Here is a 13,561-nt window from a genome sequence, read left to right as displayed (position 1 = left end):
GGTTTTCTTAGGGAGCATCACATAATAATGGTGTAAATTCACCAGGCCACAAAAGGACAGCCCACAAGGTATAGATGGAGTTATGCAGATTTTACCAGATGACGGCAGGCAGGGTCATTGTAGCAAATTTCTGGTGATGCATGAATTGTGACAATTCCCAGTTGTTAGATTTGAGGAGGGGATAACTGTGTGTGTGTGTGTGTGTGTGTGTGTGTGTGTGTGTGTGTGTGTGTGTGTGTGAGAGAGAGACAGAAAGAGAGAGAGAGGGAGGGAGGGAGAGAGGGAGAGAGATGGAGAGGGAGATGGGGGGGAGAGAGAGAGAGAAACAATGAGTTTTTTGAGAGGCTAAAATTTTTTAAACAATTTAGAAAATTTCTTAATCTAGAAAATATCGGCATGGGACTGATCATTTCCAGATTTAAAAATGTTCTAAATTGTTTAAAACATGCTCTTCCACTAAACTCTAATTCCGAGTTGATGGGCTTACCTTAAAATTCTGAGGGTACTCACACAGCTACTTGGCACTGATTTCAGAGTGAGTTCTTGTTCCTAATTTATGTTTGGATCTCCCACAGTGCAGAGCCTTTATCAAACTTTTGTTGGTTGAGATGTAAACAGAATTAGTAATGCAAAGAACAAGCCCAATGCTGAACTCAAGCATATAAACTAATGAAACAGGGCTGTTGCTTTCAAAACAGGCACTTCTGTTTCATTTGCTCATTTAATAATTGTGACATGGTGTGGCAGTCACAGACAGAAATATATGAAGAAAAAAACATACCAATCAGTGGCAGAGAGTATAGTCGTAATGGCATGGCAGAGCCAGACTGTTTGTGTTTGAATGTTGGTTCCAACGTTTACAGATAAACTTAGAAAAAATACTTAATCTGTGTTTCATTTATAAAATGCAGATCATACCAACACCTACTTTACAACATCATTTTGAGGATTAAATAAGTTAACATAAGTAAGGTGCAAAGAATAGTGCCTGACATAGCACAGCATTATGTAAGTTCTAGCTATTATTGTTCTAATATTTCTTTTATATTAATTTGGATTTAACATTCAAATAATTAGAAAAAAATAGGTAGATATGAGATAATTTGTGCCCTGACTTGTAAGGGACAGAAACCCAACTGAGACTGGCTTTTTTTCTTTTTTTTTTTTTCTTTTCTGAGACAGAATTTCACTCTTTCGCCCAGGCTGGAGTGCAGTGGTGCGATCTCAGCTCACTGCAACCTCCACCTTCCAGTTTCAAGCAATTCTCCTGCCTCAGCCTCCTGAGTAGCTGTAACTAAAGGCCTGCCACCATGCCTGGCTAATTTTTGTATTTTTAGTAGAGGCAGGGTTTCACCATGTTGGCCAGGCTGGTCTCGAATCCCTGACCTCGTGATCTGCCCACCTCGGCCTCCCAAAGTGCTGAGTCATGAGCCACCATGCCCGGTTGAGACTGGCTTTTTTAAAAAAGGAAATTATGCTTAGAGAACTTGAGGAAGTTATGTGTCTCATGGATTAGCCTCAGTAAACAGTGAAACCAAGAACAATTCAAATACCATCATCCTCTCTCCATCACTCTCTTCAACATCAGCTTCATTTCTCTTTTTCTTTGCAAAGTGGTTTCTTCCTCTCTGAAATTTTAACTAGAAAAATGGGGCTGGCATACCAAGAGCCTTACATTCCATATTCTGTGAACTCAGAGACTGGTATACTTTTCTCAGTTCTAGTTAAAATATAGTCATATATTGGTTAACAATGGGGAATGTGTTCTAAGAAATGTATCATTTGGCAATTCCATTTCTGTGTGACGTCACAGAGTATATTCACACAAACCTAGATGGTATAGCCTGTTACACGCCTAGGCTATATGGCATAGCCTACCAATCCTAAACTACAATTATGTATAGCATGATACTACACTGAATACTACAGGCAACTATAACAGAATAAGTATTTGTATCTCTAAATATATATAAACATAGAAAAGGTACAGCAAAAATATAGCATTATCATCTTATGGGACCACTGTTGTATTTGCAGTTTGTCATGAACCGAAATGTCCTTATGTGATGAGTGACAGCGCCTTCCCCGGGAAGGCCTCCTATTGCTTATTCCTGAGGCAGCTCCCCAAGGTCCAGATGGATGAGGAAAGGAACAGCTCCCAATGTGATGAGGGCTGCAGGGTATTCCAGAGCACTCTTCAACATCAGTAAAAATGTTTTGACATATAAACAAGATAATTTAAGGGCAAAAATAAAGTTCTCCCTCTGCTAGCTTTCCTCAATTAGCTGTTCTCCTCAAGCTTGATAAGACTCCAGGAGCAAAAGAACATCTCTCAACTTCCTGACACTTTCCAGCACTTGGGACAGGACTGTAGCTGAAATGTTATGGCTGTGTATTATAAACTCAGAAATGGGGTTTTAATAAACAAAAACCCCTTTATATGCTGTCTAAAAACATGCTGCAATCTGTTAAACATGTGGGTATGTGTGTGCATCTTTGCGTGTATTTTTTAATGACATTCTTGGAACTTGTATTTTCATCCAAAGAACAATGTTTTCTTCAAAATAATTCCTGGTGTATCATAGAGAAGACACTGTGTTATCCTCTTGCTTGTCCAGCTCTAAGTGCAATGTGTGGCACACAGAAGTGGCTCAACAAATAATCATCTAAAAAGGGAATGAGCTGATGAATGAAATGAATGGATGAATGGGGGTGGGGGAGACGTAAAATCTTGATTTTATTAGTTGTAATTCAAAAGTTACCACACAGGGGATTTAAAAAAAAAAAAAAAAGAAGAAGGGAGAAAGAGTAGTGTTCCAGATTAAAACTTGGGCAGGGAAGTAGTGTTCTAGATTAAAAGCAACTTCAAAAGCAAATGCAAAGTGGTGCTTAATTAGATCTTGTTTTTTTTTTTTTGAAGCAGCTGTATAAAGCAATATGGGACAAGTGGGGGAATTTGAATTATGTGCTGGGTACTAGACAATATGAGACAATTGTATTAATTTTGTTGTTTTGATAATGATACTAAAGTTATGTAAGAAAGCATTCTTCTTAGATCTGTATAGCGAAGTATTTGGAATAAAAAGTAGGATGTTTAATATTTACTTTTAAATATCTTAACAAAGAAAAAGCAAAGGTAGCCAAAATTTATGGTATATATACACTGGGAAAGAAGCTCCCGAAAGCAAAGGTGCTCAAGTAGCTCTAAAATTACTTCATTAACCTGAGCGTTTATTGTTAACAGGTATAAAAAATACTTTTCTTTTTTATCCATAGAAAGAAACCAAGGACACGTCTCAAAAATGACACCAACTTAATTTTCCAGTAGTTTTTAAACAACACACCTGAGACAAACCAAAACACTCACTCTTCCAAAAGAAGATAAGATGGCATACTGTTTATATCCTGCATCCTTTTGTAATATCCCCTGCTCTCATCTCAACCTCTGAAGATCCAAACCACCAATTAAGGTCCGGGTGAAGTACAACCGTGACTATGAAACAGTCCCAGCTGGAGGTCATTTCGCACTGCTCGACCCCAAGGGTATTAGCACTTTGGTGAACATTGGAATCACCTGGGGTGCTTTAAACCATTTCCAATTCCAAAACCATCCCCCCAGAGACTGAGATTCAATTGGTATAGATTGGAGACAAGAAACTTGCATTTTTAATAAATGCCCAAGGTGAATTTAATGCAGGTGCTCTAAGAACTTCATACTGAAACAAATGCTTAAGTAAACACATTTTTTAACCTTTTTGTTTTAAGTGCATGTTCTTTCCACCATATATTTAATGAGCTTAAAAACAAAAATCACAATTTATAGGTTGTGTTGCTCCCAAGAATCTGGCACAGTATCCTCTCATATAAGGCAATATTAAATATTTGTTGGAAAACGTTACAGTTAGCAAGAAAAGAGTACTAATTATCCCTAAGAATTGATATTTATTTAAATATTGTTCTATTTCAGTTTAAAAAAATATTTAAATTTGTTGCACTAGTACCCCTAGGTTTTTTTAAAAAACCCCTTATCACATTTATAACTTTAGGTTGTAACTGAACTGCAAATTGACAGATGAATTGATTTTTTAAATGTGTTTATATATATATATCCACATATACATGTATATACATATATATATACACATATATATACACAAATCGGCTTTTTTAAAAAAGGAAATTCTGTCATTTGCAACAAGCTGGATGAATCCAGAGGACATTACGCTAAGTGAAATAAGCCAGGCACAAAAAGACAAATACTGCATGATCCCACTTACATGTGAGTCGAGCTCATAAAAGTAGGGAGTAGAATTGAGGTAGGAGAGTGGAGTCTGGAGGCAGGAAACTTCAGGCGTTTCACGCTGACTTCCTAGAACTAAAGTGAAAGGAAAACCCTAACTTTCCATACCTAAGTAACAAAGGAACCAGAAGCTACTCCCTTTGCAAACCCCCACCTTTTCCGCGGGGCAGATGGGAAATTGAAAGTACCTCTGATTGGTTGCAAAAAGCAACCAATCAGAGGTTTGCATAGGAGTTTAACTTTGTAACTTCACTTCAGCCTCTTTGGTTGCTGTCTACAACCAATCAAACTGATTGCCGGCAACTACTTCATTTACATGAGATTAAACACCACGTTGCCAATGGGAAACCTCTAGCCAGTATTCTGTATCTGGGCCCTTGAGCCGGCTGTTCGGCGGCTCCCACAATGTGGAGTGTACTTTCATTTTCAATAAATCTCTGTTATCGTTCTTTCGTTGCTTCATTGTTGCTTTGCTTTGCTGTGCGTTTTGTCCAATTTTTTGTTCAAAATGCCGTGAACTTGGACAATTTGCAGTCAAGACCCTCTACTGGTAACAGAATGATGGTTACCAGGCTGGGAGAAGGGGCTGACCAGGGAAAGAGGAGACTTTAGTCAGCAGGTATAAAGTTTCAGTTATACAGGAAGAATAACTTCTGATGATCCATTGCACAGCATAGGGACTATAGTTAATAACAATGTACTTGCTACAAGAGTAGATTTTAGATGTTCTCACTACAAAGAAATAATAAGTACAGGAGGTGGAGGATATCTCAATCAGCTTGATTTGATTATTCCACAATGTATGCAGGTATTGAAACACCACATTGTACCCCATAAATATATATAATATTATTGTCAATTAAAAATTTTTTAAACCTTAGGTCATATATACACACGCACTATTATGGTCAGGATTTTTACTTGTTTTTTTTATACAGTCATATATTTACAATCACTACAATTTAGATAATGGCTTATCAGCCTTTCACAGATTTTTTTTTTTTTTTTTTTGCTGAGTGTTTCAAATTTTCTTTAATAGCATTATCACATTTTTGGTAGATTTTAGAAATTGTGATAATTTCTTAAATTATACAGAAAATGTGTGTGTATATATATACATATAAACATTGTAAATATATGTACAAATTTCCTCCACAATTTAAGAAATCATCATAAGTTTTAAAGTCTACCAAAAATGCAGGCACACATATATTTGTATATATGTGTGTGTACAAAGAGAGAGGAGTTGACTTTAGCTAATTAATATTTGATGTAAATGAGGCAATGACTCCAAAATTAGCCTCCTGGTATTTACACCCTAAATGTCACCAGCTGGCTCACAAATAGCAGTTGGCTTGGACATAAGGAAACTAGTGAAAGGCATGTGGACAAATAGAAATTTATCCCCATCCTTCCATTTTTTTCCATGTACCCTTCATTCTTAGTACAAATGTTGACACCTATATTACATCTACATACAATATAAAACCATCAATAAAATATAATAATTTTCCCTTAAGCAGGCATATATATTTTTAAAAATTAAGAGAAATATATATAAATATGTTATATATTTTTTAACATACTTCCTCTTTCTAGTGCTCTTCATTTCTTCCTGTAGATACAAGTTGGCATCCCCATATTATTTCACTTCAAATTAAAGAACTTCATTTTAGCATATCTTGTAGTGCTGGTGTGTAGAAAATTTCATTGTTTAGATGTCTTTATTTTTGAGGAATAGCTTCACTGAACAATAGTTCTTGTTTGGCAGCTTTTTGTTTTCCTTCTGCACTTTGAATCTATTGTTTCAATGTCTTCTGGATTCCATAGTATACCAAGAAATCAGTCGCTGTTATTATTATTTTAAGAGACAGGGTCTCACTCTGGGCCCAAGCTGGAGTGCAGTAGCATAATCATAGTTCACTGCAGCTTAGAACTCCTGTGCTCAAGAAATCCTCCCACCTCAGCCTCCTGAGTTGCTGGAACTACAGGTATGCACCACGCCAGCTAATATTCTTTATTTTTTTGGAGGGATCACTTTATGTTGCCCCGGCTGTTCTCAAAGTCCTGGCCTCAAGTAATCACCCATCTCAGCCTCTCAAGTAGCTAGGATTACAGGTATGAGCCACTACACCTAGAAATCATTATCTTGTCAGTAATTTCCCTATTTGTATCTCCCATTTTTTTTCTGGACTGGCTGCTTTCAGTATTTTTGTTTTGGCATTTTGATTATTATGTGTCCAGGAGTAACATTCTCTGTTTATCCATCTTCAAGTTTGTGGAGTTTCTTGAAACTGTAGATTAATGTTTGCTTAAACTGTGGTGTTTGGGGCATTGTTTAGTCAAGTATTTTTCTAATTCCCTTCTTTTCTCTTCTTCTGGAATTCCAATTACACCTATCTTAGACTGCTCCATAATGTCCCAGAACTTTATGATGTTCTGTTTATATTTTTTACTTTTCTCTGTTCCTGGATTGTGTAAATTCTATTAATCATTTTTCAAATTCACAATTTTTGTCTTCTTTTACTTTCAATCTTCTGTTAAGATTATCTAGCATTTAAAAAGTATCAGTTACTGTATTTTTCAGCTCTAAAATTTTGCATTTTGATGAAGTTACCGTTTCTCTGTTTAGAAACAATTCTTTTAAATATTTGACCATATTTTCTTTAATTTTAAAATGTATAATCACTGCTTAGAAGTCTTTTTCTAGTAAATTCAATACCTGGGCCAACTCAGAGTCAGTTTCTATCAACTACCTTTTTTCCCTAAGCATGGGCCACAATTTCCTGGGGTTTTTTGTTTAGGTTTGGTTTTGGTTTTGCATGTCTTAGAAATTTTGGTAGAAAACTGGACATTGTATATAGTATGTTATAGCTACTTATAATTCTGTATTGTTCTTCTGAGAATTATTGGGGTGTTATTCTAGTACACAGTTAACTTGCCTAGATTCAAACTAAAAATATTGCATCATCCTATGTTAGGTAGCCTATGGCGTCTTATAGCAGCAGTTTTTTGTTTATTGGTTTTTTGTTTTGTTTTGTTTTTTGTTTTGAGACAGTCTCACCCTGTCACCCAGGCTGGAGTGCAGTGGCGCTATCTCAGCTCACTGCAAGCTCCACCTCCTGAGTTCACGCCATTCTCCTGCTTCAGCCTCCCGAGTAGCTAGGACTACTGATCTCTGTAAGTCTTTAGGTTCCTGCAAAGTTCTGTGGTAAGTCAAGGATTTGAGCAGAGATGATTCTCAGTCACTCTCTGGTTTGGTGCTTCTATTAATTCCTCTCTAATTTTAAACAGCTCTCCTGGCTTTGTACTCTATATAATGATATTCCAAATCCACCCAGATTCAGCTTTCTACCATTTGTGCTGTGCACAGCCAAGAAATGCATTCAGTTAAGAAAAGTTTCCCACTCAAATCTGTATACCTATATTTTTTAAATTGGATTTCTCTTTAGCATCTGCTTGCTTTTTCATTAAGCCTCCTCTCTGTACATATGTAGCTCAGTAGTGAACCATGAATTTACACAGCTTATGTTCTGAATTTGTGTCTTACTTTTTCTGGGGATTTTATGCTGTCAGGATTTTCCTTTAAATTTCTGGCTACTTACCTAGTCCCATATTGATCTCAGCATCATTAGCTGGTAAGGCTGCAGTTTATTTTCACCACCATTTTTCACAGCCATATCTGTGATAATTGATCATCATTCTTGGCCCATAATCTGCAAATTCACAATTCAAAACCGTTGCAATTGCCAAGTGTTCAAAGCCATTCCAGTTGCAGGCTTCTGTTTGCTTTTCAATGGTTTTCAGTGTCTTTTCAGTCCAGTATTTTACAGTTGTTATCTGCAACTACTTTACTTCTCTGTCATTAATTACAATCTTTTTTGGCCTATCATTTATCACACATCTAATAATGACAAAATATGTACTAAGTTAAATTAAATAACTAGCTTATTCAGCACAACAATTCTATTAGATTTCTGTTAAGATTGAGCTCAAACAAGTTAACTAACGTACTCAACATCATTAACTAAAAAATTCCAGGACTAGGAATTAAATCCAGGATTAGGAATTAAATCTCTCTGCCTCCAGCATTATTCAGTAATACATTCACTATAATCAAATAATAATAACAGTTAATCTTTAATGCCCTCTTGCTATGTACCCGGCATGGTACTCAAAAATTTAGACTTAATTCTAATTAATACATTTAGTCCTCACAGTAAGCCTATGAAATAGGTACTCTTGTCAACTATTTTATAGATGAGAACACATTAGCCACAGTTTAGCTTATTTGAAGTCACAATAATATTAACTAAGTAAGAGCAAAAGCCAAGATTCAAATGTAGGTTATTTTACTACAGACTGAGAAATGAATTAAACTTGGAGCCTAAGATACTTTCTGGAATTGAAATGATACGTTATATATACCTATAAAGATAATTGACTATAGCTTCCTAAACTACAAATTGTTATAAAAATGACATCTGTCCTATATCAATCAGAAATTGGTATTAAAACCGAGTATGATAAGACAATAGAATGTCTAGAGCTTTTAATACATTGATATCAATATCAATTGATAGACTTCAAAAGCTTCATAATTCATTTATTCAAATAAATAGACTTTAAAACATTGGCTAAACAACGACTTTTTAAAATCTATAACAGGTGGAACTCTTTAAAAAATAATTTTTGTTTTATATCTAAGTGATTACTTTTATAACAACTGAAAATTATTTCCTTAATAAGATATGTACCAAAAATATTAATAATTTAAATGTTGCTTTTGTATACAGTCCTTCCAAACACACAAACACCATCACCAAAATCAACATTACCACTTTACTATTTTTATTGCTTGTTTACCAGAATTTCACACATTGGTTTTTCAATTAGATACCTAAATTCTATTATTAATCCTGAGTCATTCTACAAGTGAAGATAAAATTGAAAGAATGATTATTGTCATGTAACTTAACAAATGTTTTTTAAGTAAACTTAGTAAAAGCAGTTACTTTTGAGAAAGCCAATTTTAGGCAATAAACCTACATAGAATCAATTTGTGGGAGATGCAGTAATCTATACAAATCAAGAACTAGGGAAATGAAAACTATCTTAAGGTGATTGCTAAATTTAGATCTCCTAGAGTAGACTCTTCAAGTGAGTTGGAAACTCCCAAAGGTAAGTTTATCTGTTTCGGGTAACTATTTTCCTAATGTAAACATAGCTACAGCTGATAACTGCGCTGCCTTTATGAGCTATAACACCGCGAAGGTCTGCAGCTTCACTGCTGAAGCCAGCGAGACCACGAACCCACTGGGAGGGACAAACAACTCCGGACGGGAGGAATGGACAACTCCAGACTTGCCGCTTTTAAGAGCTGTAACACTCACCCGAAGGTCTGCAGCTTCACTCCTGAAGTCAGTGAGACCAAGAACCCAAGAACCCACCAATTCTGGACACACAACCATGGGAAAAAGATGGAGTTATGACTAATACAAAAGGAAATGCTCATCTCTGGAAACTAATTTTAGTTCATCTTCGTCTCGATGGCCAAAATCTCAGTAAATCCCTGGCATGTATTATGTGTGAATAGATGGCACTACATGACAAAAGTTGAGTACCACTGATTGGCAAGGTAGGAAATACTCCATAATTCTCCTGTGTGCACAGCAACTACTGTTCCCAAAATTCCCTCCACTGGCCCAGGAGTATGCTCTTTAATTCAGTAGCACAGAAATTTTGCAAGTGGTTTCACAGAATAGCTGTAACCTGGCAGGGGTCACCCCAGTATCCCTAGTCATATGGTAGTTGAAACCACATAAAATACTGTTTGATTTTTAAACTTCAAGAATGCAATGACAATGTCTTATAATCCATTGTAACATTCAACACAATCCCTAATGTGGAATGTTTATTGAATAAATAAGTGAAAAATGAAAGAGACTGGGGAAGGTAGGACTTACTGGGAATAGTTAGACTAACTAGATTGTGAATTTTACACTGGGTTGGCATCAGGATCTTTCATGCGACTGAAATCTTCCAAAGTAGCTAATGGGTGAAAAGCAAATGGGCAATTGATTGAAGTTTGGAGAAGAGACAGAACAGGAACTGCAGCCCATCTCCTCCCATCTCATTTACTTCTACCAATTGTCCCTTGAGGGATCTCCTAAAACCTTCAGCATTTGTCAGAGCAGGTTAAACAAAACCACACCAAACCAAATTCTATAACTACAAGAATAAAATTTACTTGGTTTATCACTGTAATTTTTTTTTTTTTTTGAGACAGAGTCTCGCTCTGTCACCCAGGCTGGAGTGCAGTGGCGCGATCTCGGCTCACTGCAAGCTCCGCCTCCCGGATTCACGCCATTCTCCTGCCTCGGCCTCCCAAGTAGCTGGGACTACAGGCGCCTGCCACCACGCCCGGCCAATTTTTTATGTTTTTAGTAGAGATGGGGTTTCACCATGTTCGCCAGGATGGTCTCAATCTGCTGACCTCATGATCTGCCTGCCTTGGCCTCCCAAAGTGCTGGGATTACAGGTGTGAGCCACCGTGCCCGGCGGTTTATCACTGTAATCTTAACACATAGGTACTAGCTTTTAGTAAGTGCTCAGTAAACATTTACAGAATAAATGAATGCAGGGTTATGACATTTAGAAAAACTATTCAAGGAAAAAGGGGCAAATTTATAAAAAGATTCAATAGTGAACAATTTATTCACCCAAGATTCATATAAAATTGCCTTTAAAAACTACAAAGATATAAACAAAAATATTCTCAAAATGCATTTGTAGAAATTTTATTTTACTTTAGTAATATGATATTCATTGGGTTGTGAGTCTTTAAGTACGGAAAATAAATAAATGATTCATTTTTAGAAGCAGCTATTCTGTTGTGTTCACATAGACTGAAAATCTGGGATTTATCTGCAAACTAATTTATGCTTATAGTTAGCTTGAGATTGAGTATGCATTATTCATTGTTCTTTTAGAGAGTTTTGTTTCTTTGATCACTGGCTACAGCTGCTTAAATGATTCTTTCCTCAAGTTCCTGATACTGCTTTGTTCCAATTTTACGTTTCCCTTGTACTACTCAAAATTAATCTTCATGTTATAGGTTACAGGATGTTTTCCCCAACTCAGGGCATTGTACTCATGTTTCACTAAATGTAGGTATTCTTGTTTCAAGGTTGCTAAAATGCAGAAACTTCCTCGAAGCTCTTCAGTGGCGTTTCTTAATTAGAACAACATATACCGGTTCTTGTGGACAAAGAACTGTATAATGTGTGATGACTTAAATTTTATTGAATATATAAAGCAACTTATCAAAGGAAAAACAGTTTCTCACTGAAGACAGACAAATGTCTTTCACAGTGAGCTACCCAACCAAAAATCCTTTTTCAGCAGAGCCTCTTGGATGTTTTCATTTACTTGATGATAGAATTTTATAAATAATGCAAAGTGGTTCCAAAAGTTTAATTGAATTTATGTATACAAAAGTTTACCGTATAGGACCAATATTATTCATAATTTAACACTGATAAAGTTTATTGAAAACATTAGGCCAGGTGCAGCGGTTCATGCTTGCAATCTCACTGCTTCCTGAGGCTGAGGTAGGAGGATTACTTGAGGCCAGGATTGCAAGACCAGCCTGGGCAACATAGTGAGACTTCTCAGCAAACTATCGCAACGACAAAAAACCAAACACCGCATGTTCTCACTCATAGGTGGGAATTGAACAATGAGAACACCTGGACACAGGAAGGGGAACATCACACACTGGGACCTGTTGTGGGGTGGGGGGAGGGGGGAGGGACAGCATTAGGAGATACACCTAATGTTAAATGACAAGTTACTGGGTGCAGCACACCAACATGGCACATGTATACATATGTAACAAACCTGCACATTGTGCACATGTACTCTAAAACTTAAAGTATAATTTAAAAAAAAAAGAGAGAGAGAAAGAAAAAAAAATTAGCCAGGCTTGGCAGCACATACCTGTAGTCCCAGCTATTTGGGAGGCTGATGTGGAGGATCCCAAGCCCAGGAGTTGGAGGTTATGTTAGCTAGGATTGCACCACTGCATTCCATCCTGGGTAGCAGAGCGAGACCACGTCACCCAGAATAAAAAAAAAAGTTTAATACTTTTGAGGCCTAGTGGCAGGTAGAAAGAAACGAGTTCTATTAGAGAATATCTCATTTGTGACTCAAGGTTTTTTTAATAAGTCATATTAACTTTTACTTTGATTTCAGCAATTTCATGCAAGAGAACATGTAAGCCATGGACTTAGGTCTATAGTCTGGTCATATGTTCCAAAAACATAAGGATATTCCTAGGATTGATGCACTCATTTCAAAAAGTAAAATTCTAGGAATTTAAAGATTCATTTTCCTTTCTTCCTTCAAAGATGGATATCTGAGAATTCAGACAGCTTCTAGCTCAAGAAATACACCTGCAAAAAATTGAAGATAATTGACACTCAGAAACTTTGAATCATCTTTGAAACTGTGGCTTTGTTTTCACTGGAAACTGTTGAATTTTTCCAAAATCTTTTGTTCCATTGGAGGTAGAACATTCAAGTGATGAAAGAAAATTCAGCTTTCTAGTAGCTCCTAGTCAATCCATACACCTAGTGAATACCTGCATTTCTTTGAACAAATTAGTTCTGTTTTTTTCTCTGTTGCTTAAAGTTCAGTATGCTCAGATCTTTGGTCACATTAATATGAAGTACCATTTAGGAACCACTCACATCCATCAAATTTGGTCTCTCAAAATCCTTTGACAAAAAAAAAAAAAGGACTTGATCTGAAAAAGGAGCTTAATGAATATCTTTAATAAGGAGATAAGAACAAAGAGAGTTTCACACCTGATCAGTTTCTTCATCCACATTACTAATGTGGCTTGCAATGTTTACTGCATACATTCTGTTAATGCATAAGGCAATGGAAATTATGCACAAAAATAATTGTCCTTAGGTAAATGATTAAAATATAATTTTCTTTTCATTATGAGTGTTCTATCTTTAGCAAATGAACTCAGTTTTTATTGCTTTCAAGGTGATGGTTTTACTCATGGTTACAATGTTAGAAAGTTATATTTATAAAAAGTTTCAGGGCTACATACTTAAGATTTGAAATGTTTACTGTGTGTTAATGATACCTCAGTAAGAAAAAGAATATGTTCAAATCCTACAGCAGCCAGATCTTTGCAAAATTAATATGGGTCTCAGTTTTTACATATATAAAATAGCGATTATA

General features: G+C 36.1%; 1 long non-coding RNA gene across 1 annotated transcript in view; it reads right to left on the bottom strand.

Annotated features, from left to right (window-relative positions):
• LOC129458317 (uncharacterized) overlaps positions 1-8,014 on the bottom strand; it is a 153,962-nt gene extending 145,948 nt beyond the window's left edge. Inside the window, exons 1-2 of the long non-coding RNA XR_010114732.1 lie at positions 7,906-8,014; positions 4,278-4,375 (exon numbers count right to left, since the gene is read on the bottom strand). This is a non-coding gene — a long non-coding RNA (uncharacterized lncRNA). The remainder of the gene's footprint in view (positions 1-4,277; positions 4,376-7,905) is intronic.
• Between the last annotated feature and the right edge of the window lie 5,547 nt (positions 8,015-13,561).

This window comes from Symphalangus syndactylus, chromosome 19, assembly GCF_028878055.3.
Source record: "Symphalangus syndactylus isolate Jambi chromosome 19, NHGRI_mSymSyn1-v2.1_pri, whole genome shotgun sequence".
Classification (NCBI taxonomy): Eukaryota; Metazoa; Chordata; class Mammalia; order Primates; family Hylobatidae; genus Symphalangus; species Symphalangus syndactylus.
The sequence above is the reverse complement of the archived record's forward strand: the minus strand, read 5'-3'. Positions and strand labels throughout refer to the sequence as shown.